The sequence below is a fragment of the Prionailurus bengalensis genome, chromosome X (assembly GCF_016509475.1).
Source record: "Prionailurus bengalensis isolate Pbe53 chromosome X, Fcat_Pben_1.1_paternal_pri, whole genome shotgun sequence".
Taxonomy (NCBI): Eukaryota; Metazoa; Chordata; class Mammalia; order Carnivora; family Felidae; genus Prionailurus; species Prionailurus bengalensis.
In genome coordinates this window covers 14,079,375-14,105,381 of record NC_057361.1, presented here as the reverse complement: position 1 = coordinate 14,105,381, position 26,007 = coordinate 14,079,375, and the positions used below count along the sequence as shown (strand labels likewise).

The following is a 26,007-nucleotide window of genomic DNA, read 5'->3' as shown; positions in this document are numbered from 1 at the left end:
TAAAAATCCTACTGTATGATTCAATTTATCTGAAGCTCTTGAACAGGCAAATCTAATCTATGTGAAATCAGGATAATAGTTGCCAAAGCGGGGGGAAGATTAGAAAGGGGCACTAAAAATTTGGGGGGGGTGACAGAAATGTACTATGGATTATTTCAGGAGGCGGTTACAGACATGTATGTGTCAGAGCTTGTTAAACTCAACCCTTAAGACCTGTATACAGCTTAACTGTACTTCAGTTCCATTTCAGTAAAAGAAATTACCCCCCCACCTGTCCCCAAAACACCACGCAGGGTGCTACTGTATTGTATTGTTATTTATTATTTTCATACGTGGTTGTCCATCTTAAACTTTCTGAGATCCCTCAGCAGGACCCCCACAATACTTAGGATTCAATATTTGTTGAATGAATGAATCAGTAATAATCAGGCAGTATGAAAGGGAAAGGAAAGGTAAAGAAAAATCAGAATATAACATGATACACATTTCCCCTGTTTCCATTTTCCTGGGAGTCAACACCATTTCAAACGCAGGTCCCCGTCTCCCAACACAAAACAATAACCCGATATCTAAGACATCATGCTTTTATTTACAATAAAAGAGGAGGCAAGGAAATAAGAGAAAGCTTTTGTCCCCTGTATTTTGTGGTAATACCACAAAATGATTACTCTGTTTCTTAACTCTAGCGAGAGAGACCAAAAGACATCTGATGAATCACCTTTTCATTCATAAAACCCTGCTTATATCTTTCATCGCTTTTATCCTCCTAGAATAATAGCAGAGAAACAGTACTTGATGGGCCTGCATTATCGGCTGCTATTGGAAAGGTCTAGATAAGAGTGCTGAACTACCTATTAGTATTCTGCGTGCACACCCTTCTCTATAACCCAGAGTCATCCGTTTCCTGGCAACCCTCAAAATTTCATTCTCATTGAATTGCTAGATCTTTATCAAAATATAATTAGAGCCTTAATTTGAAAGATAAATTTTGATTGCCAGTGCCATGCCCAGAGGAAGAAATAATCAGGTGGGAGAGAGCTTTGGTGCAATTGTTAACCATATAATCAATGTCATGAATCACCCTCCTTAAAAAAAAAAAAACAACAAAACTTTGGGGGAGAAAAACTTTGTGAGGGGTAGAGTGAGGAGGGGAGAGAGCATTGAGTCATCAGACCTACTTACGACTGTTACATTATGTTTGCTCATTTCTTCGTATCGTTGGTTAAGTATTTGTCCTCTCTCCCCAGCTAGAAGACATTGGGGAAGACCTATGCTGTGTGTTCTGCTTCTTTCTGTGTGTATCCCCAGTGGCCCGACCCGTAGTAGTAGGTAACCCGGTCTACAAGCCCCCTATCTCAGTCGGGTCAGGTTCCCTGGAAGTAGACTGTGACATAGACGTTGCTGGGTGCAAAGATCAGAACAAAGGCATTTGCTATCAACGACAAGTGGGACTGGGCACAGGGAGATGTGAGAGAAGGTGGGCTGTGACACAGGTACAGGCGAGGCTCGGCCAGTCCCAGGGCAAAGCGCCGGAGCCACCTTGGCCCCACAGAACTGTCGTGAATTGAGGCAAGGTGACCGGTTATCGGAGTGGTGCTGACCTGGGGAGGCACGTGACCTTGGGCAAGGTGGCTCTCTTTAGCCAAGGACAGTTCCGGAAGAGGGAACTGCTGTGAGCTGTTAGCCACCGGTGCCCAGCTCTGACTGGTGAGTGTTTGAGTCCTGAGGAGGAAGGGGGTCTGGGGGCAGCGGACTGCGGTGACTGAAGGGCCTGGGCAAGGCGCCGTGAAGTGGGGCCCTGGAGGACCGAGCGCATGAGCCCGTGTCTGCAGGGCTGCAGCTCTACCTCCTGAGGGGGCCAGGGGCTCCCACCGTGCACGCTGTCACCAGGCAATGGGTGACCCACTGGGAAAGAATAGATGAGATCAGAAATAGCCTTGTCTTCCGATCCAATTGTTACGCTACTGACTTTTCAGAAAGCATTCTTTGTTTATGTCTCGGGGTGGATACCGATACCTTTTTAAATAGTGAGACCTTTGGGAGCAAATATGGGAGAGGCAAGGGAAGCCAGGCGCTTCCAGCCCCTTTCCTTTTGGGCAGTCACACCCACAGCCTCAGGGCTTTATGGGCATAAATGGTTTGTCAGTTGGGGGACGGAGAAAGGACCAAGCATATATAATAGTCCTTCTCCACTGGAGTGAAAGGAATGGATTTTATTTAACCTACATTTTACTGTAGAGTCAACTTCTCCTGAAACCTACGGGAATCCTCGCGTTTGTAAATACAGCGGCTTCCGACTTCAGTGTGGGAGCCTGTCTCCACACCACCTGGCCTTCATGCCCACGGCTCCTTTCTCCGTCCTGGCATCTGGGTGGAGCCTGTGACTTGGCCTCATTCTGTTGGCAACACAAGTCACAGGCCCGGCCTGGAGGAGGCCCGGAAGCTTCTACCTTTGCACTCTTGGGGACCCTAAACCGCTAGCTAAGAAGTCCAGTGACCCTGCTGGAGAGACTGTGTAGAGAGTCTGCTTGGAGGGGGAGAAGTCCCAAGTCAACACAGAAAGAGGAAGCAGCCGGCCAGCACCCCAGTTGAGCCCGGCACCCCGGTGACAATGCACCTGACCACCAGCAAGAATCACGGGAACTGCCCAGTGAGCTCATCCCAGACTACAGAATCCTGAACCGGCGGATTGGCTGTTGTTTCCTAAGCCAGTAAGCCTTGGGGGTAGTTTCTTATGCGACAGTAAATAAAACAACCCCAACCAGCAATTACCTCAAGCCAAGTGACCATGTTCACCTTGCCCCACCCCCACCAAATCACCAAGGTCCCTTTTAACCTCGCACTCGAGAGTCCTTCCCTCATGTGATGGCTGCTTTTTGCCAGGAAACCATCTTGTTATTACTTCACAGCAGGTGCTGCCTACCCCGTAATGAGTAGCCCAAAAATTTTTTAAGGAAAAAAAAAAGTTTCACGGGGCTGTCAGAGCTGGAGGTTGGGGATTGGGCTTCCTCGAAGTAGCACAATCCTGTGTATCCATTTCATACGCGTGGGGCTCAAATTCATGCCTCAGCAGATTTATAAATGACTCCCTGTCATGGACCTTCAAGGTCACTCACCGAGAGAGGAAACTCAGAATATTAAAGCCTGAGTATCAGGGTCTACGTTGATTGGACACACCAGACAGGGCTAGACATGGAGTCCACCAGATCAGAGCGGCCGTGTAGTAAAATAATCCAGGGCTAGATTCCGGAGCCAAACTGCCTGGGATCAAATCCCAGATCTGTCACTTGTTATCCATAAAACCATAGGCAAATTACTTAATCTCTGTGCCTTAGCATCCTCATCGATAAAGTGAGGATAATAGTCCCTAGCTCCCAAGGTGACTGTGAAGATTAAATGAGTTAATACATGCACAAGGCATAGACCAGTACCCTGGCTATTCTAAACCTGACTATAAGGGGTTTGATACTTAACAACTGGGAAAAAGTCTCACGTGGATTTTAAATAATATGAATAGCTATTTCTGGAGATTGTACACAATGAAAGGCCATCTAGAGACTATACATCAGCTTTCTGAAGCTGTATCCTATATAACTTGGTTGTGATTCCAGCCCTGCCATAAACTAGCTGTGTCACATTGGGCAAGTGATTTATAACATGTGGATAATGACACAATGACCCTGCCTAAAAAGGCGAGATCAGAAGGTCCCTCCTCGGAGGTGTATCTCTATACCTTCCCAAATCCCCGTGAGACAGGAAAGGGCAGGTGGACTTACCACCATCATAAAGATGGAGATCTGTATGTAGCTACACGACTTGTCCAGAGCCAAACCCAAGTCCCAGAGCAGAGCTAAGAAAGGGTATCTTGCGTACCGGATGGCTTATGGCCATGGCACAGACTACGTTCCCCAGCCTCCCTGTCAGGTAGATGCGGCCATGTGATTAAGTTCTGGCCCCTGGAATGTGGGTGGAGATAAGGTGTGCTCCTTCAGGCAGTCCTCTGCGCTCTCTCGGTCCCCTTCTGGTGGCTGGGTGCAGAGCAACCCAGGAAGGACTCCAAGGCCCTATGGGATCCTAGAGCCACAAGAAGGCAGAAGATGGGGTTCCTTGTCATCACAAGCCATTAGTCGATTAGACTTTATGCGACAAGAAATAAATTGCCTTGTGTTAAGCTCCTGAGATTTGGGGCTTATTTGTTACAATATTTGGCCTTCGCTGACCAACATGCCCAGTGTCTCTAATTAATACCAATTCAGGTTCTGAACTTCGAGGGAAAGCACCCCCCCCCCGCCTTTTTTTAAGAGCAAAGGGTCACTGACATCTTATTTGGTACAGGCAGAGCAAAATTGATGACATTTTTGTAAAATCTGAATTCCAACACTTGGTCTTCCCATCTACTCTTCTAAGTGGGCCAGGGAGTTAGCCACTGTTGTACTGGGCCCTTTGGCTACATTGAATCAGCGGTAATTTTGCATCATCTGTAGAGAACAAAACGATGGTGGGACCATTTCAAAGATAAAGTAGCAACTATTTTCAAGTCTCTACTAGATGACGAGAGGAACAACGGATTTCTCAGAGGTGTTTTCTGTTTCCTGGTCTCTTCCCTCCCCTGAATCAAGTTGTCTATCTTAATATTTGACCAGTGGTTATATTCATGATGTACAGAAAATAAAGGTAAAATGTTAAAATCAAAATTCACTTTGAAAGGGAGGAGAGAATGACCTGGTAGGTTCTCTCTTGAATAGAGAACTAACAGTGGGGATTCATACCTTCCTTCCTAAATTCCCATATTCTTTAGTTTGTTTCTTTCACTGTAGAAAATTAGGCATTTACATTTTTAGCAATTACCGATGCATTTTTGCAAAAATAAAATACCATAATTCAATCAATCAAGAACAGAGGAGACCTTTTTTCTTCAAGCTGGACTTTGCCACCTTTGCTTCCAAAGAAAAGATGAGCGTGGGTTTTGAAAATAAATAATGGGAGAGGCCTAGCAGGCTCTCAGCATCCATGATCCACAGGAGTAGATCCGGGTTCCCACCATCCACTGCGACCTTTCAAAAGGCCCCACTCCCTTCCCGTCTCCATTCCATGTGGTACCTTCTCCATCAGTGGGGGTGGCGCCCTTTAGACAGATGGGTACCCTTCAGTTACCAGGAAGAGGTTCATCACTCAACTGTCCAGGGCTTTCCATCTGGGAAGGAAAGAGTGGTATCCCGGCTACTATGTGCACTGAGGAAGTTGGCATGTGATTCAAGTGCCACCCTGGACCATTTGGTCCCTCTGTAATCTGGGCCAGACTCCTTTGCTGGGGCGTGGCCTGCTGGCCCTTGAAGCACAGAGGAGCAAGCCCCATATACATGGCTAGGTGGAACTCCTACGGAATGCAAAGTTGCAGATGCCCGTGGCCGGGGGCAGAGAAGGGGTCCCTGTCTGGGGCTCCCATCCCCCAATCTTGCAGCTCAGTGGCTCTGGGCCTCACCCGGGAATGGACGAGACGTTGCCCTTCTCAGAGAGACCAGCACCACAACATCCCTGCCCTGCCCTCAGGCTGGACGCTGAACAGTTCTGAAGGGCGTGTGGGCCTGCTCTCCCGCTGCGGGGGGGGGGGGGGGGGGGTCCCAGGTCTGGCTCGCCCTCACGCAGCTGGGAAGGGAGACCCCATTCCTGTAAGAGCGGGGTCAAGGTAGGCTGCATCTCCAGCCGCGAGGCTATTTTTAGATGCTGTTATCTTTGCCCTGCTCACAAGCGGTTGTGAAAAGCAAACTGGTGACCGGGAGGCACAAAACCGCAAAATAAAAACCTCGTGAAACAAGAGCTCCCAAACTCAAGCGCAAACCACACTATGGCTACGACACCGTGCACCAGCATGGCCAGCGCCGCTTAACCTTCCCCTAAGGGCACACCAGTTGGGGCTCTGCTCTTTTACTGCCCGCACATTCCTGGCCTGGGCAAGACCGGCTCTGGCCCACCAACTCTGGCAGGGCGCCTCCGCGAGGCCGCCCCACTCACGCCCACAGATGGTGACCCAGGTGGACAGGTGTACCAAAGGAGCAGGCTCAAAAGGGTTAACGCCGCCACAAAAGGAAGAGCTCCAGCTCTCTCGCCTCTCTCTTCCAGCTCATCCTAACCGTCCGTTTGCCTCACGGCATCACAGCCAGCTCCATGACAGTGAAACCCCTGCACAGGCAAAATGTCGCCCACCACCAAGTGGCAGGGCAGGAAAACAGGATGGAACACCTAGCTGGATCCCCGACTTCTCCCCAGCCGTCGGAGCTCCCCAAGGCTGAGCCTCAGGGCGCACTCCCTTTCACAGAGCCCTCGAGTCCCCGTGCCCCCGGGAGGAAACCCACCCCCAGCCCTCGCAGCCCCCCGCAGCCGCCTCCGTTCAGCTGCTTTGGGCCTGGGTAGCCGCGTGGAAAAGTGCCGCCCCACCCCAGAACCTGGGATGAGGGGTGAGGAGGAGGCGGCAAACTTCAAAGCTGCAGCTGCAATATGCTTAAAATAAAAGACCCCAGGAAGACAGAGCAGTTCCCCCTCGCCCCTCAGAGCTTAGCGCGGTCCACCTTGACCGCCTGCTCACCCTCACTCCGCTCTGCCGAGGGGAGCGGACTCTCAAACCTTGGCTAGGGGCGGGGAGGGGGGGGTAGATTTCCTCCTAGGCTGGCGCGCGCGGCGGGGCTGCGGCTCTGGCTTCCTCCGTCCCCCAAGTTCACCCACCACCCAGAGGTGTGAAACATTAGTTTAAAATGATGTCACCTGCCCACACCCCTTCCCCCCAGGCTAGTCCCATCTCACACACACCGGAGTGGCCTGGGCTGCGAGTCGCGGAGCATCCCGGGGGGTTGCGGTGGGGCACCGCGCCAAGGCTAGCCTCCGCGGGCGCCCGCTCAGGCTCGGGCTCGGCCCTGGGAAGCCCGCCCGCGCATCGTTCTCCCGGTGCAGAAATCCTACCGCCCGTGCGCCCTGGGCGCGCCGCCGGGCCCCGTGCCGGCTCCCCGGGAATGCGGCCGTCAGGTGAGGTAGGCATGCGTGCCGGCTCCGCAGCGAAGCAGCAGCTGGCTGGGGCGCTGGGCTCACGATCTGCCTCTTCTCCCTCTCCCCGCAAAGGAGAGGCCTCTCGGGGGCTTTCCAGCGCCTTGTTGCGTTAGGACCGCATTCCTTCTTCCTTTTGCCTTTTATCTTAGTTTCTCCTTCAGATGCAAAAAGGGAGATCGCGGGAGTCCATGCCCAGCTCCAGCCTAACTCGGTCCACAGGCAGAGAGAGAATTATGAATGGATGCTGCCTTCTGATGAGGAAGTCGACTGGGGAGGTCTCTGCGCACGGCGCGCTCCATCAAAGCCGGGGCATTGGCCCCTCCACTGCTTCAATGCTGCAGGCAGAGACACCTAATTGACCACTGGGAAATCAGGTGCCGGGAGACCTGGGCGGGACGTAGCCCCAGGGCCACGCTGAGATCGAGCGCCTCGCCCGCGTAGACAGCTTCGATTTACAGCCCAGTGAATGGAGGGGACTGCGGCAGCCAAACCTCCCGGGCAGCAGGCACGGTTGCACCAACGCTCTGCAGACAACCACCCGGCTCCGCGAACATCTCCCGGTTCCACTGGGCTAAAGTGGAACCTGCTAAAAATAATCTGTCCCCTGCCGCCAGCCGCAGTGAGCCGCAGGACTCGGCCCCCAGCCCCAAACTCGGCGGTGCGCGGGAGCGGGCCACAGAGCCGGCCCTGTGAGCGTAGACAAGCCGGGGGTTGCGGAGGATCCTGGGTCCGGGTTTCGGGTACCTGTGCGTCTCCTCCTCCGGTGGTGCGGCCGCTGGGGCCGCGTGTTACCCATGCCCGGAGTGGCGGCGGGCTCGGCACATCACCAACAGGCTGGACCGGCCGCGGCTGCTCAGCACCGCACCCCCGTGGCTCCCTTCTCACCTCCCCTGTCCCCAGTCTCTGACCAACAGCGTTAGAATCAGAGACGACGAGACGCCCGCGCCAACTCCTCCAGCCCCGGGGCAAGAGGGAAGACAGAGACTGGCGCGGAGCTCCGCGCCCCGTGTGTAACAGGACTAGAGCAGCCCGCAAATTGTATCATTGCGTCCCTTCCCCCTCTTCATCCCCGGTCCCTGAGACCTTGCATGCTAGATACAACTCACCCTGCTCAGGCTTAAAAACACTGCAGAGACAATGCCTTCAGAGCCATGAACTGATCTCCAGGGAAGGGTGATTTACTAAGCCAGCTATGGTGTCGAACCAGGGCTAAAAACCACAGCAGTGCGTGCCCCTGCCTGAGGCTCCTAGGTTGTATATACGACAACGGCATGCGAAAGACCAAAAGCCGTTTCGGGCCACTGCAACACTTACGGGATATACCCCAACATATAACACGGGGGAAAGACCAGGGAACGAAATCATCCCAAGATGGCTTGTGGGGCACAGCTGTAGGTAATTTGTCTTGATGCCTTGGAAACCCATTTCAGGAAAACATGACTATTTTCTGACTAGGTCGTCCATCTTCAAATAGGGAGGTTTATGCCCCAGGCTCATTTACATGTGTGGGCAGTACCGGGTCCGTGGGGCCTGCGACTCCTCCATCATTGACAAATTGTGGTGAAACACTTGACTTGCCAAGGTCATAAGAAATCACGGGGTTTGCAGGTGCACGGGTAGGGCACTTCCTAATTGGCATTACTATGAATTATGATCATGGTCACATGAAATATCGCATCCAACCCGAGTTAGTCTAGGTTGGCTGCTGTCTTCTGACCCCACTCACACCAACCTCCTCGGACGGCTGCCAGCCTCCAGGAAGGATGGGGAATGTGGCTGGAGCCCCCCCCCCCCCCGGGAGACAGTGTGTGGCTAGGACAGGAAGGATGGGGAGGGAAGAAGTGGTGTGGCCACTACTCCCCCAGTGAGGCTGAGAAGACAGCCATGAACCCCGAAGTTGACGAGGTCGGTGGGCAAAGGAAAAGAGGCCATCAGAATGACAGGAGTCAGAGAAGCGAGAGAAGCGGGAGACCAGGAGGCAGGGAGGGAGGGCCCTATCTCACAAGCCAAGGGACAAAACGGTTTCAAGAAGGCAGCATGATCCAGAGTGCCAGATGTCCGGCGAGAGGTCCACGGGAGCAGTTTTGCCCGCCAAGGGCAGACCTGGGCCCCTCAGACTTCCACAAGGACTGAGAGAGCGGAAAGCGTGGGGTGGGCGGGATGCCAGTCAGAGCTTCTGAAAAGAAACGGGGGGATCTTTCCCTTGGGTTCGGTCACCAAAGGATCAGTGGCACCAGCAGCACCTGGGGGCTCGTGACACCAGCACCGGGGAGAGGCTCGCGGCAAGGCCTGGAGATCTGTGTGTTAACGCACGCCCAGACCCACTCCACCAGGGACACCAGGAGCTGCCCGCCTCAAGTGACTCCAACTACTCAGGCTTTGACGTGAGAATTTATGTTTCGGTGAGCAAAGTGGCCACCTTCTACAGTGATCCCTGGCAAGATCACGGGGAGCCGGTGGCCAAGTCACTAATCACACATCCCAAGGGTTGAACTGTGTTGCCCCAGGCTTTCAGGCCTGCTCTATCCAGGGAGAGCCTTGGCTGAACTCCGTGAAGCCATGAAAATGGCCACGTCCGCCCCTCCGCATTGATCTTTACGAGAGTGAGGTTGTTGTTAACAGCGACGATGACGATGAAAAGAAACGATGTCGCTGGGCTGCATTTGAATAAAGTTTTAGCAATTCCCATGATGTAGACGAAAATACCTGGGCTTTTATCCCAGGAAGACCTGTGTTTGAATCCTAGCTCCTCCAGCTCTTAGCGGTGTGGCCTTGGGAAAATAACTGGACTTCTCTGAACCTTGGTCTCCTCCTTTGTAAAATGCAAACAGTAACACCTCACTTACAGGGCTGTCAGGGCGAGTAAACAGAATAATAGGTGGCACCTGGCACATGGTAAAAGCCCAACGAAGGCCGTTCCTTCCCAACTGCTGGAAGTCTCCACACGCACGCTCATACTGTCGTTTTCCAGGGCTCCCTGTCCCCCGTGTGGTGGTCAGGGTACCTGATTCTTCCTGTGGCTGAGGGGCCAAACAGAAGCATTTATCGAACATCTCTCAGATGCCACGGACCGTGCTACGTGCTGGCAGGGACGGGGCGGAGTCTGGGCCCTGTCGGAGCTGGCATTCTGAGGGCAGAGGTTACGTCCCCGTCCGCGTGGGTATCCCGCTTGTTTTGACTGGAAGCCAAGGATGCTGGGTCCCAGGAAGAAACAGTCGCACACGTGTCCTCCCTTAGGCCAGCGGTGACCTAGAGCGGGGATCAGAAACTCGTGCTGTGACGGGCCAGAGAGTAAAGACCGTAGTCTTGGCGGGCCACGCCGCGTCTGTTGCAGCCAGTTCACGCTGCTGTTGTGTGCAGCTCACGATGAACGGACGTGGCCGTGTTCCACTAAAACTTCATCCGTGGTAACAGGCAGTGGGTGAGATTGGGCCCACGGGCCACAGTCTGCCAGCCCATGCTCTGTATTGTGGCTCAGGACACAAATATTCCCCTTTCCTGGTATTGCCAGGAAACACAGAGGTCTACGTGGGTGAGTTTGCGTGTGGCTACAGTTTGTGCAACTGCCAGCCCCTTGTTATTTGAAAGATTAGTCTATACTCTCCCTGGAAGAAAGTGGCTAGTCAGTTCACCAGACCGTTTCCACCTTTCTCCCGCAGCCACCCTGCCTCCAGGCCCGGCCCACACAAACTCCCACCGTTCCTCCGGACGCTCCCTTCTCTCCCCCGCTGGCTAGACACAGATGCTCTACGGGGGTGCTGGAACCCCGAGACGGAAGGAGCCCTGCCACCCAAATGACCGAAGGCTGACCTGCATGAGACTTCAGCGTACGTGAGGAACAAGCCTCCGAAAGCGGCGAGGATTTTACTGCCAGAATTTGGCCTACCTTGAACGATTCGCTTCCCTATCTCTTTAATCAGATGATACGAAACACGATTTAATGCTTTGGTGATTACTTGGGGTCTTTATTAAGAAGGCTTATTATTGGTCTCTATGGTAACACATTTCAAAGCCTCCTTTTCAGATTTCCAAGCTCTTTCCTTGATATTCAGCTCTCCACTGGCATTCCCTTCTCACCCTCCTTCTAGCTCCTTCCCCATGGTTTGAATCCACAGCGAGCTGAAGAAAACAGACACCACGGCTCGGTAACATCTGTTCATCAAACAAGAGTTACTAATGGTTTGAGCAAGAACCCAGGCCAGGTTCTGAATCGACTGCATGGGCTTCCTGGCAACTATCTTGTAGCCTTGGGGAGCTCCCGCCTCACTTACCTTCAGGCTTAGAGCCGTGTTCCAGACGGCCGAAGCTACTGGAAGCCGAGCATCTCTGGAATCGGCGGGGCATTTCAGTATTACCAAGCCTACAGATTTTCAGTTTTTCCACTAGTCATCTTGGGGGAGTCCACAATAAAGCTTCTAGTTCCGTCCCTTGACATTCATGGGCTATTCAGCTTTCAAAACACTGCCACTTCCTGATTTTTCTGCATGGAGATTATACCCGTTATAGGGCCCAAATCTGTTTTAAACTCCCCTCTTCTGCTTCCTTGTTTTGCAGACACCAACAGATAGTAGTTGGCCCCTCGCCTAGAGGAGCTAGAAGAACGGACTTGAAAAAACTAAGTAATTCTATTCCTGTTCCAGAGGGGGAATTAACTTTATGTCTTGGGGCAATTTGCCAAGAAAACCGAGCTGGGCTTTCCACCTGGTCCTTGGATTATTCCGATGGTGGGGATGCGGTCCTCTCCCAGCGCAAGGTGGCACACAGCGGGGGAGTCGGTGGGGCAGACCGGTGACATGGAGACTGGAGGAAGCCGACGGTGTCCAAAGACCTCGACAGTCTGACTTTACTTTTTTACTGAAAGAACCAAGGTGACCACTTGGTCTGTTTCTTCATCTATGAGACAAGGAGGGTGGAGATGATCTATAAGGCTTTCTCTAGGTCTGGCATTCTGGAAGCCTATTGTTCTGTGAAACCTGGAACCCAAAATACCTTCTGAAACAGTTTCTGATCATCAGTGCTTTTAGTTTTCCTTCCCATTTCTGTGACCATTCCAAACTGACCGCTCCACACAGAAACTTTAGCACCTGCAAGGGCGATAATACATTCTGTGATCTGCCCAGGCTGGGTAAACTTTTTGCCCCAGAATGACCTTGTTCGTGACCTTGGGGATCCCAATGCAAGCTCTACTCCCCACCACGCTCTCCTTATGTTTATGTGGGGCGGATTCCCTGCTTTATTCTCTTTGGTTCCAATGATGGAAACCCAGTTTTGCCTCCAAAGTTCACTTCCCCGAAGCCAGCTGGAATCCCCTTTGTGGCAATGGACGTGGCTGAGCCTCGACTCCCGTCTCTCTTTAGCGGCACGTTACTCTTGCCGTCTCCCCGCCACTGCTCACAAGAGACCCCACGACTTCCAGAAGAAATCAGTGCTATAAAATGGCTCACTCGTTCATAAGGAGCTATGTGTTTATTCATATATATTTTATATCATAACAAATGTAAATTAATTTCAGGGTACGACTATCCAAGCTTGTATCTATATGGCTGCCTGTATAAAATTTCTCTCTCAAAATTCTCCAAACCATCTGGCATAAACTACTGTATTGTGACCTGTTAAAATAAGTAACAGCTGCGATAATCCCTCTCGATTTATGGCGAGCTATAAAGCTTTGCATATACTGGCAATGCATATAAAATAATAAATAAAACCATTATCATTCTGTGCTGTCTTGGTGGGAATTATGATGATTTAGCCAAAATGGAGCCCTACGGAATGCATCAGAGGAGAAGCAGAGGTTTTGCCCAATCTGGCCTCCTCCAGCCCCCAAAGACCAACTTCACTACTTAGAGCTCTTAGATGTGTTTGAAAACCTCATCCAGTGTAAATGCATCCTTTCTGAGAGAACATCGTTCCCGTACGTTGTTGCCCAACTTCTATTATTGCAAAGCCTGCTTTTCCGATGGTGGGTTTCCAGAATTCCACCAGACCAGAAAGAAAAACCAGCCATGCACAACTCAAAAACGTGAAATAATTTGTAGCACCAAAACAGAGAATTGTCTTGGAGTTGTTAACTTATGTAAGCTTATGTTTTTGCAAAGACTGCCAAGATCCCAGGTTGAAAACTACTACGTCAAAGTCATCTTTCAAAGATCTGCAATATATGAAAACAAAAAGCCAGTATCTGGCAGGAAAAGGGACTGGGCAGCTTTGATTCTGTGTAGAAGAGAGTGACTATGGTCACTACCTGTGAATTTCAAAAAAATTAAGGAGACGGAAGGAAACTAACATGAAATGGCTATTTACTGCAACAGCCGTATGCCTTAGGTAGTGTTCCCGTTTTATGCTTGAGGAAATTGATGCTTAGAGGGGTTAAGCCACTTGCCCAAGGCCGTCCGGTTAATACTCTGGGGAGATGGGAGTCTGAACTCAGGTCCGCCTGAATCTAAGGTTCACGTTCTCTCTGCCTCACCACCTTGCCTCGCGGACAGCTGTCTGCAACCTTTTTCTGCCATGACCCATGCGACAGATTGATAGATGGTATTTACACGGATCATTCACTGTCATGGCCCGGGCCAATGACCGCCCCCGCTTCTTCCCCAGGTATAAAGTCTATGTGAATGTAAGTGAGAGTTACCTTATTAGTGGAAGAACTCCAGATCTGTTTTCATTTGTACATTTACAGAATTTGCAAATAAGGATGTTTGGTTATTATGGTAGATTTCAAAAACAGCTACAGTGCTTGTTAGTTCATTCCATCAGATTCTCTGCCTTGAATCTGAGCAGGCCTTAAGACTAGATTCGGCCCACAGAATGCACTAGAAGTGACACTGAATGTGTTCTGAGCCCGAGCCTCAAGAAGCCTTGCAGCTTCTACCTTTGCCAACCTTGGTGCCTACCCATGCTTACTGCCACTCTCCCTGGAGCATAGGCTAGTGCGTTGGATGACGACGCACGTGTGGCCCAGTGGCTCCCCTTATTCTGGCCCGCGGCCTGCTAGCTACCAGACACGTGAAGGAGGCCAGCCTGGGTCATCCGGCCCCAGATGAATGACTACAGACGAAAAGTAAGCCCCGCAGAGTTCGACGGGGCCAGCCCAGAGCAGAAGAACCTCCCATTGATTTTCCAGCTACTAACCATGGGGGTGACTGGCCATACACAAAAGGTTACCTAAGGAAGTTATTTAAAATCAATTTCTAGTCACATGTGAAAACAAACACTGCTGGCTGAGAACTACTGGTTTGAACACAAATTCCATAAACTGAAGTGAAATAAAATAAAAACACACAGCCTTCTGTCCCAGAAGCCCACCTTCCCTCCTCCAACCCTGGGCTTCTCAGGCTGACAGTGAGTCACACGGTTTGGGGAAAAGAATCACCAAGGTGAGTGGCCCAGAACCACCCTCCGGAGACCGTCGGCGGATGTAAGGAAGTGAGGGAGAGATGATGTGCTGAAAGTCTACAAATGCCGACGCGTGACCCCGGAAGCCCTCCAGGAAACGGAGGAGCAACGCCACAGACCCAGAAAACCACAGAGTGTTAGCACGGGGCGTCGGTTTTGTCATATTCAACCACGGTGCTCATGCTCCTTAAGAAGACAGGGTATCCAGAGCCACAGGTCAGGGGAGGGGCAAGAGATGTCCACCCTCCCCTTCCCACACGCTTGGGAAACTTACAGATGGATGGAAATCAGCACTAGGAAGAAAGGAATAATTACAAACCAAATTAGGGCCGAATCAGACGGAGAAAGGAAGAAATAATGGTTCTCAACTTTGGCTGTAGGTTGCCATTTCAACTCTTGCAGTCTTCCTAATCGCTACATTAGTTACCAACTTTATTTGATAGGAAAAAAAATGCTCAGCATTTGGAATTCTCACCGCTTTCAACAAAAAGCTGTTTCTTTTGAAGAAAATGCTGGTGAGGAACGATTAGTTCATTGTTCGCTATCTTCGCATGTGGATGCTTGGGCTTGTTGTTGCTTATTTTCTTAGGAAATCTGGGAACCTTTGAACTTTGAATAATTTCTTTTTTCTTTCTCTCGGTGCCCTCTAGTTATACAAACACAAAAATAATTACAGAGGCAGTATTTACATCTATACATCTATGGGTTTTTTTCATTTGGTATTTACAGTGCTGAGTGAATGAATTAATTTAGTTCATCTTACTTCTTGGGCAAAGTGTATGTAATGAAAGGGGTGGTCCCTTTTAGTGGACTCTGGCAAGGTTTTATAAGGAACATGTAAAGGAGAAGGAGAGAGAAAGGAACCTTCTTTGTAGTCCTGAGAAAACATATTGGTCTGTACCCTAAACAGTTGTGCTACATTTGTGGTTTAAACACATCCTTACTATGTTCCAGAAAAGGGGATGTTTTACTGAAAAACTTTATGGGGGGGGGGGGAACCGAACCTCTCTATAAGTGTTTGTAGTTTCTCACGGTTCAGGCTCTGAACTGGCTTTCCAACAACTTTTCCAAGTCTGAGAATGTGGCCAGGACAGCAGATTCAGGCTCTAAGCTGAGCCCTCCATTAGTTGCCTTCTAGGTGGAATCCGAATGGAAACTTCCAGATCGGGGCAGACATAAAAACAGTATTACATGCCCTATTGGTGGGGAAGGCTTAAGGATGAGGTCATTTAAGGATGGGGTCAAATAGAACAACAGAAAGAAAAATGACCCAGCGGGGAGAGTCCATGGTCCCTATGGTGTCCTTGGAGCTACACTTCAGAAGCCAGGTAGAGAAGGCAGCCGTGCTGGTCAGGAGCCCTCTACCCACGTTTTACCACCTGGGGTGTGACAAGGACGAGAAGTGAGGCAGCGCTTGGCCTGTTCTTGAAGGATTTTGCTTTACAGCAATTCACTTCTAAAAGGAAGAAGGGGAAGCAGTGGGAGGTTTCCAAAGAACAATTTCATAATAAACAGATCACGTGTTAGAAAGCTGCCTTGCACCTAGGAGCTCCTTTACTCATAAATATTTATTTTTCCCCCCCTATTTATTTAAATTCCAGCTAGTTAACATACAGGGCAATATTAGTCTCAGGGTAGAATTCAGCGATTCATCATTTACATACAACACCCGGTGCTCATCCCAACAAGCTCCTTCCTTAATCCCAGTCACTGTTGAACCCATTCCCTCCCCCCACCCCACCCACCTCCATCAGGTTGTTCTCTATAGTTAAGAGTCTGTTTCTCAGTTTGCTTCTCTTTCTTTCCCATGTTCATCTGTTTTGTTTCTTAAATTCCACATGAGTGAAATCAGATGGTGTTTGTCTTTCTCTGACTGACTTATTTCGCTTAGCATAATACTCTTGAGCTCCACCCGTCACCGCAAATGGCAAGATTTCATTCCTTTTTTATGGCCGAGTAATATTCCATTGTGTATACACCACCTCTTCCCTATCCACTCATCGGTCAACGGACATGTGGGCTCTTTCCATAATTTGGCTATTGTCGATAACGCTGCTATAGACATGGGGGTGCATGTATCCCTTCGAATCAGAATTTTTGTGCCCTTTGGATAAATACCTAGGAGTGCAACTGCCGGATTGTAGGGTAATTCTATTTTTAAGTTTTTGAGGAACCTCCATACTGTTTTCCAGAGTGACTACACCCGTTTGCATCCCCACCAACAGTGTAACAGGGTTCCCCTCATAAGTATTTCTGAATAAGATTTTTTAAATTGATTTTTTTAAAGGAGAGACAACTAGATGGTTCAGGTACTCATTAGTCTCAGAGAGGGAACAGTTTTAGGATCATAGAGATGCAAATGTCACTAAGATTTGTAAGAATGAATTTTTCTGGCCTCTTGGGAAGGTTACTACACATCCAGGGGGGTCCAATGATGACGATACTGGTAGAACCCTGAGAGATGTAAGGGAGGGACTAATCTGAGGCCATCTCAGCCCGCTCCAATGATTCTGGGATGCCACTCTGTGTCTCTGGCTTTCGACTTCCTTCCCTGCTCCCTCTGGCCATGGACAGCAAGCCCTAATAGTGAAGCTGTAGGATGTGGGATTTGATGCCTGATTACAGTCCGTCTCTGGCCTTAGACTGGCCCAGAGTACATTTGTAAGCTTTTCTTTTTAACTCAGGACACATTTTCCCATGGAAAAGAAGTTACAAATGGCATTTAGAGTTCCAGGGTGGCCCATCAAGGCTTATTTCCTGCCCCGTATTGCTGGGGAGACACGCATGTGCAGTGAAAGAGAGTGGAAAACAATACAGGTGTTATGGTAGCAAATAAATGTTAACATAACTCAAGAAGATGGTTTTCAAAATTAATCTTGGGGTGCCTGGGTGGCTCAGTCGGTTAAGCATCCGGCTTTGACTCAAGTCATGATCTTACAGTCGTGGGTTCAAGCCCGCGTCCGGCTCTGGGCTGACAGCTCAGAGCCCGGAGCCTGCTTCAGACTCTGTGTCTCCCTCTCTCTCTGCCCCTCCCGCTCATGCGCTGTCTCTCTCTCTCAAAAATAAACATGCAAAAAGTAAAAAAATAAAAAGAATAAAAATTAATCTTAAATGCTGGTGCCCGACAAAATGTAAGACTAACTAGAGAAAGAGTAGTCAGATGATAGAGACCTTGGGGTCTACAGCTGGAGCGTGTGCCTCTTTGAGGATTAATGACACTGATTGTTTACCATGACCAGTATCAGTAGAAAGAGTCACTCATTCCAAGAAAACAATACTTCTCGAGTACCTCAAATACTCTAGGCAATACTATGCCAGAGATGACAGGCCTAGTCCCTACTTTGAAGAAGCCCATAGAATGGCTGACTAAAAAGATACTATACTATGTACGTGTTTTTCAGAGGGAATCACACATCCTCCCGAGGTACACTGTGTTGTGTCTGGGGGCTCAGGGAGCCACAGGATAGATGTGGGGGGAGCTTCCTGAACCACTAGTTTTACTCAGTAATTGTTGGGGGGGGAGATTATTTTATATTAAATAATTAGGGAATAGTGCTAATTTTATAGGAATGTTTAGGACGATGCATATGGTTATAAAGAAATCTTAAGATCTATAGAAGGTTGGTGTGGGCCATACCTGGCCGTGCCCATGTCCTCCCTCCTTCTCCACCCTTTGGCTCAGATCCCCTCAGGGGTGCTCGTTCATTCTCTGCCCTTGGAAGCACCACTAAAATACACGCATGCACAGCGTAAGGGCCATGGACAGGGAGAAGTGTGAATCACCCGGGTAATTTCAGGAAGGGCTTCCCAAGGAAGGTGACGCTGAAGCCACGGCTTCCGAAATGATGAGGAGTTGGCCAGGTGAGAGAGGTCATGAAAGCATTCTAGAGAGGCCAAAAGCACCGTCACAAAGGTCCTGAAGCTCACACAGGCCTGGAAGCGGGGGAGAGAGCAGGTGCGATGGGAAGATGCACGCGATCCGGCGTGGCTGGCGCGCCGGCCGGTGGACCCGGCTTCAAGGGCACGTGCGCTATCATCTCAAAGCGCAAGAAAGGATGGGGAGTCCAGGACCTGTGCATCCTAGCCAACAGGGGTTCTGGTGGCCCAGGGCAGCGTGGTGGCCGGCCAGAACAAGTGGCCTTGGGACATCTGGGAAAGCAGATGGAGGTATGAAGACGGCCGAGCGTAGCAGGGAGATGCTGAAAAATAAATGGGGCTTTGCAACTCCAAGACGAGCCGTAATCGTATCTGCTACTTGTTACTTTGCTCCGAAACTTCGAATGAGATAAACTAAAATCCCCGCCACAACCCTCCCCTGGGAAATGAATATTTGAACAACATACCATTGATAAACAATGCTGAGTAATGACCGTAGCAGCGACGGGGCAGTCAAGTTAATTGGCAGAAAGTTCGAGAGTCATTACTGGCAACTGAAAGAGAAAGTAAAAGGCCTCACCTCCCCCCTCTCCATTTTCTCAAGACATCCGACACTATTGGTCCTGTCCCTTGTCTGACACCTCTTCTGAGCTCACAGGCATAGTTTGGTGAGGGCCATCTCGGCTGATGGGTGTTCGCTCCCTCGCATCAAAAGAAAGTTTGCTTCTGCTTTGGTTGATGTAAGCACAGGTCACAGCATGTGTTTTGATATTTAACCTGTATGACAGCCTTAGAATACCACACCTACATTCAGTCCGGGGGTCATCATTTTCACACTGTTGCCGGTGGTATCACCTGGTGGTAAACAGCGTGGGTTTTGGAGTCAGACGGACCCGGTCCAAATCCTGACTCTGCAACGTCCGAGCTATAATCCCGGCAAGTTACATTAATACCCTAAGCCTCACTTTCCCCATCTACGTCACAAGCAAAATAGCTGTGCCTGCAGCAGAGGGCCACACTGAGGACAAGGAAGACAGCGCAATCAGCACAGCCCCGCTGAGCACACAATAAGGGGTCATTAGAGGACTTTTAATATTAACATCCTGGTTTTCCCCGACCGCGGGGTCTAAAATCCCCTTGGTCCCAACTGTCAAGACAAGCTCTTCTCAAACACATGATACTGATCATTTACGGTGCAAAAGTACTCAGCCTTCTATCTTAACTGCCGCACTTTATGTTAATCAAGTGCGAGAAATAGGTTTTGTTGCTTCTTTCTGGAAACATCTTTCCTTTGTGACCCAAATGGAACCACTGGAGGATAAACAGATTAAAAGAAAAAAAAAAATACCCCGAGTGAATATTTTTTGAAGTTGCTAAAATAAGTTACTGAAAACAAAGACCCAAGAGAAGTGGGAGCATGAGCTATGGGTTTTATGTTTACACCTTCGCTCAAATACCCACCCACTACCGAAACCGTAAGTCGGTGTAGAAGATGTTATATTGGGAAGTAGGGTAGGGTTCAAAACATCTTTTGATACTTGGTTGAGTCTGCTTTCACTGTGCTGGAGGTGAACTGATATTAACCAAAGTGTGCCAAGATATGAAAGATGAGAATCAGCCTCAGAAAAAGTGGGGTAAGAGCAGAGGGAAAAGGGTTTTATTAGCAGTGACTGACAGCATCATTTGTCTCCGAGGGACCCCGAAGGCTCTGCTCACACACTTCTGACACCACCTCCCAATGATGACGCTGACGACGAGGATGACAGCGACAGCAAACACTGATTCGGTCCCTGGCCTGGGTCCGGCCCGCGCTATGTGCTTTCTTTGCCGGACGGCACTCGGTCTTCCCGACGAGCCTATCAGATCTTGCGGAACAGACTGCAGCTGAGAGGGAGAAAACCCCAGAATGCTTCTCCCAACTAACAACTTCCTCCCAATCCATCAGAGCCCAGCTCAGATCTCACCTCCTTCAGGAAGCTTCCTTCCTTTCCCTCTTCACCTCCTCCATTCTCCATTCTATTTTTCTCTGGTTGTTTTGAAGCCTGTTTTCCTTCCTCCCTCCCTCCCTCCCTCCTCCCTTCCTTCCTTCCTTCCTCCCTTCCTCCCTCCCTTCCTTCCTTCCGACACTTGGAAATGTAGTCACACACATTAGATCTGACTGCTCTTTCACTGAGTGCTGGTCAGGTCTCTGGATGTGGCTATAACACCTTAAAGGTAGGGAGAGTCTTCAGTCTTGCCTCAACTACATGGCAGGGTGGAGGGAGATTCTGTACCTACAGAATCTGATCCTGGCCTAGACATCTGCCCAGTTGCAATGAACTGGATTTTTGTACTTTACCAAGTTTCGGATTTCACAGTTATTTTCTACCTGATACTCTTGGACCAAGGGCAGAGAAATGTCACTGCTCTATAGAGAGCTCCACGCACAAGAATGTTGGGGAATAGGAAGTCATTTTTTGTCATTGAACGCAAAAGCTTCCCTTCTTATATGAATCAAGGGTCTATCTTATCTCTTAGTTACTTCTTCTGAGTCCATCAGTGGCTGGGCCTGCCACCCTCCTGTAAAAGGCGAGGAGACAAAGAGAAGCAGAATGCTATTTGGCAGCTGGGAACATTTTTCCCCGGCAGAAAACGGAGTGACTTTTAGCTTATCTGCTGTCACCTTGTTAATGTGATCATTGTTCTTCAAAATAAAATCTCCTCTTCTTACCCATGATGTCTTTCGTGTGAAAAAATTTCTAAAAAGCAGCAAGTAGATGCCAAGAGAAGAGGGGCGGAAGCGGGGGGAAGGCTAATCAAGAGAAGCTACAAATGAACTTCTTTCCAAGGAAAAACACTCAACGCACAATTATCTTAATTCTCCCAGGTGGCCATTTTGCTTGCCTGCTAAGGTAAGTGTGGAAAGGACTAGAAACCTGTGGCTCCCTTCATTGCCCCTGGCTTTCAGAGCAGAAGCTGCAGGCCTGCGTCAGTTGGGATGACTCATTTATCGCTCCTCTAAGCCAGGGGCTCGGTGGCTGTTGATGTGTGCCCCTGGCCCGTTCTCAAGCACATCCTCGCTTCAAAATTAATCATCCAGCTCTAACTTGCTGGTGAAGGTTTCCAGGGATAAAAACTTAGGTGGAAGAGGGAACCTAGTTATTAATGGCCAAATGCCATCCATGGCAAACATAACACAAAGACCAGGCAGCGAGAGAAGCATGATTTACTCGTCTATTTTGAAGAATAAATCAAAACTTCCTCTTTGCTCCATTGTAGGGTGGGGGCAAGAAAGGGGCAAAGATAACATTCCTGAGAGGCCTCTGTTCTTCAAAGCTGAGGAAACACTTGCCATCTCTCTCCTGGTGGAGTTTGACTTTTGGCCTCGGGATGCTGAAGAACCGGGTCTGTGTTTCACTGGCGAGAGGATACAGCTGAGATTAATTCCCTTCTGCATCTCCTTTCTGCCATTCTGGGAGCCACTGGTCTTCACCACGCTCGAGGTCAAGGAGTCATAGCCACACTCGAGGCCAGCGCCCCTCAGGAGAGTGGAGTTTCTCAGTATTCCCGCTGACTCAGAAAGAGGCACCCAGGACGAAGGGAGCCATGCTACCCAACAGAGTATTCAAAAACACAGGTGGACTTCAGAGGAGACTAGAAGACTACCGGGAACACAGACAAGGAATCTCCACCTAAGTTCGCCTACAGAGGGGTTGTGCAGGATAAAGAGAGTATGGACAGCAGACGACAGTCGCTTGTAGCTTCATGAGGCCCTACCCCTTCCCAATCTCACTATCTCCTCTCCCTCCCTACCCGCTAGACTTAGATAAGGCGAGAATCAACCCGACGAAAATCATCTTTAATTTTTATGCAAAATATTGGCTCTATAAAAAATGTTTCCCTTGGTTTTAGAGACCAGGTCCTTTTTTTTTTTTTTTTTTTAGTTTTGAAGATCAGCAGAGTGAGCTCATTCTATCATGTTCTAAAATGCAAAGTGAGACAAAACAAAAAAAAGAAAAAAAAACCAAAAAACCCACAAACAAAAATCTAGCCCAAACTTGATACATCTTATTTACCCTGACAGAGTCTGTCTGAAGTCTTCTCCTCCATCAAGCTCACTTGGCTTGCCACACCACCCCAGGAGGGACAGGGGGCTCCCTCTGTCATGTGGATGGGCCCCGAAGTACTATGCCCAGCCTTTCTGGGGCTCTCAGATCAGTGTCCTCCCGACTTTGGATGGAAGTCCCCAAGGGCAGAACCGTGTCTTAGCCGTGTTTACAGAGATGCTGCTTCAGGAAGCTTAGCTCCCCAAATGCTGCCTCCTGCTAGGCCCTACACGGTGGGAAGCACCACAGTTGGGTAGCTGGGAAAGAGGCCAGGTCTGGGACAGAACAGCCCCGATGTCCTACTAGGAACAACTCCACATGAGACAACGCCAAAGAAACTCTGGAGGAATTTTTTTAGTGGTCAATTTCTGTGCCGTGCTGAGTTCTTTTTCTGGCTGGTCTCAGCACGCTCAACCCAGTGTCACACGTGGCCGCATGCCCTCCCCGAGGTACACGGTTGGTGTTTTCGTGCCCCATCTGCCAGTGCCTCTGGAGGACGTCAGGATGAGTGGGCTGATCCAGGAAGGACACCCACTGTCCCGGCCCTCTGCCTAAGACATGCAAACAGAGAACAGCTTCCCAGCCACGAAATTTTGCCTGTGCCCAGAGCATGCTATTATAAATATGATTGTTGTCCATAGCCACTATGGACTGACCAGCTACTAAGTGTGCTATGCCAAGTCTCTTGCCTGCATTCTTTCATTTCATCCTTATTGAAAGAAGACAAAAGAAGTTGCAGCCACACGACTGATAAATGGCAGAGCAAGGATTCGAACCCAGATCCAGCAGACACCAGAGCCCATTCTCCCCATACCATGCTGCCTCCCCAAAACCTAACTATCTAGAGAATGAAACTCTGAACCCTAAGCCCACATAGCAAAAGCAACGGAAATTACCAAAGCTGTATTCCTGAGGTAAATTTATAGCTGTTTTCAGACCTATCTTTTAAACTAAGCATTACATTGAAGAAATAAAGTTTAAAATCTCAAGCAGGTGAACACAAAATCTGACCAAGTGATTAAAAATAATAACCACCCCCAAATGGACAAGACCGATTTTGCCATGAGACCGTGGCAGCCCATACCTTGTTCCCTCTGAACGTGAGGTTCTCAGGAATAAACTTAGACATGAGCTGATGCTCACACTGATGTGCAAGCTTTGCTCCTGGGAAATATGAATGCCCAGAGATCTGGGCATACACAATGACAGGAGCTGCTGGGTACCCGGGCCCCTGACCGTGGGTTGGCATAAGGGTCTGGGCCCTGAGAGCTTGCCCCATCACCGTAAGCAACTCTCACGCCGGCCCAAGCGCCCCGGGACGCCGCACGCTGACTGCTACGGGAGCCTGAAGCTCAAGTCCCATTCTCCACTGTTCCCGAAGACCACCCGACACTAGCCCTTTTGAGTCTATCAGCTACAAGATCTAACATTTTTGGTGCATGGCTGTGCCTGCCTCCAAGTTGGGAAGATTCGGCAGGGGCTGAGGAGGAAAGAAAGCAGAGTTTTATTTTCCCCTGAATTATTCCTATGCTTATAAGGCAATCGTATGAAACCATTGTTCCATGGCTTTAAATCTATAAATAAAACGCCCTTCGAGACTCCGGTTTTAAGGATGGTAAGAATCAGAGTAACCACTATGGTTACGTAATAAACACACACCCAAAATTATACCATTTCTATAATGAAACCTGGTGTGATAAAATTTGTGTTGAGGCAAAAAGCAGTCATCACCCCCCCACCCCTGCTTTTATTGTGCTGAATGTGGTATCTGCCAAGTCCTGCTTGGAGACATCTCTAATGAAGGGCTTGGTCTCCCTACTTGTGAACTAACTAGTTATCCAGAGACAGGGAGGGCACCATGACCTTGCTGACACTAATGCCAGGAGACAGCTGAACTTATAAAGTGCCAGAGCTCCGAGAAGGTTGCGCCCTCCGTCACCTTTCTTTTTTTTTTTTTTTCAACGTTTATTTATTTTTGGGACAGAGAGAGACAGAGCATGAACGGGGGAGGGGCAGAGAGAGAGAGGGAGACACAGAATCGGAAACAGGCTCCAGGCTCTGAGCCATCAGCCCAGAGCCTGACGCGGGGCTCGAACTCCCGGACCGCGAGATCGTGACCTGGCTGAAGTCGGACGCTTAACCGACTGCGCCACCCAGGCGCCCCCTCCGTCACCTTTCTTACCCCTCCTTGGCCTGCCAGCCACCCTCATGCCTTAGATCTCCAACCCAAGTAAACTGGGTCCAACTGTACCAAAGGCCTTCTCGCCATCTTTCCCCTTATGCTTAGACTGGAAACTTCTGGCCGGCACCTGGAGGGGCTTCATTCCTTTGGTATTCCCTCCCATCACTCAGTCCTTCAGGCCTGACGAATCGTACTTGGCTGTTGGACACTTTCCCCGGAATCCGCTGATCCTTACGCAAATGTGTGAACTTAGGTCCTTAACTGTCTCACTCGGGTTCCGGAGGGAAACTGGGGGTTCAAGTGGGAGTGGAGTTCTTACCTCGTACCAACCCTGGCGGCACGCTGGAGTCTGCCTGGGGTGCTTTGAAAACAGCGCCCCGGTGTCCGGGGCTATCCCCAGAGATTCTGACTTAGTGGGTCTGAGGTATGGCCTGCACATCGAATGATGGTATTCATCGTTAGTACAAGTGATATCACGGACAGGGATTTGGATTTGAACAACTTCTCCAGCCCCAAATTCGGATACCACGATGCCCTGAAGAAACGGACAGAGGTTCGGTGGCACCTGCCGGAAGCTGCCTGGTCCACGGGCACGTAGCCTTCCTCTCTTAGGGGATCTCAGGTCACCAAGTAGGCACAAACCAGTGCCTCCTCATCACCACGCCTGGAGAAGCAACTCAGAGGGAGTGTTCCCAGAAGGCAGGGCGGAACAAGGCTCTAGCTGGGCAGGGCCGCAGACGAGCCTACTGGTGGTGGCGAGGCCCATGCTCGCGCGCCCATAGTGTGCACACCAGTGTCCGGAGATGAGATGGAGGCAGGTGTGCAATAAGCTGGGTCAGCCGGGGCGAGGAGAGCGGGCGCCTCAACAGTGTGCCTACTGGCCGGCCGGCCACCGCCACCGCGTGCTCACCAGGACAGGGGAGAGGGGGTGGAGCTTATACAAGAAATGTAGGAGAGGCATTGTCCCTAACGTCCAGGAGCCTGAGCTCACACGGGAGGGCGGCCCGGGCGCAGTATGTGAACAGTTCAGTACTTTTCAAACGGGGGTCGACTGTGTGGCTGACCTCACGCGATAAAGGTGTATCGTGAAGGAGGGGGGAGAGGACTGAAGAAGTCAAGACAGGCTCTCGACTGGTCTAAGGCCATTTCCGATGGAACAGAAGCTAGAAATCGAAGAGGTGGGGCCTGAGCACTCGAAGTTCAAGGCCGTTTGCTCGGGGCCACAGGAGATACCGAAGTCTCCCTGGGACTCTGGACGAGGGCAGGACACCGAGGAGTTCCAACAAGACGGGAGGGGCGGGTGGAGAGCGGGACAGGCAGGCCTCTTCCCGGCCACCCCAGGCTCCAGGAGAACACTGCCCGGGCCCCCTCCTGGGCCGCCCTCCGAGCCCTCTGGAAGACGTGCAAGGCAAGCCGAGGAGACAGAAA

The 26,007-nt window shown here is 50.2% G+C and overlaps 1 protein-coding gene across 3 annotated transcripts in view; it reads right to left on the bottom strand.

The window, feature by feature from the left end:
• Nucleotides 1-26,007, bottom strand: part of NHS (NHS actin remodeling regulator) — a 339,891-nt gene that overhangs the window by 76,667 nt on the left and 237,217 nt on the right. The gene's annotated exons all lie outside the window — the stretch shown is intronic.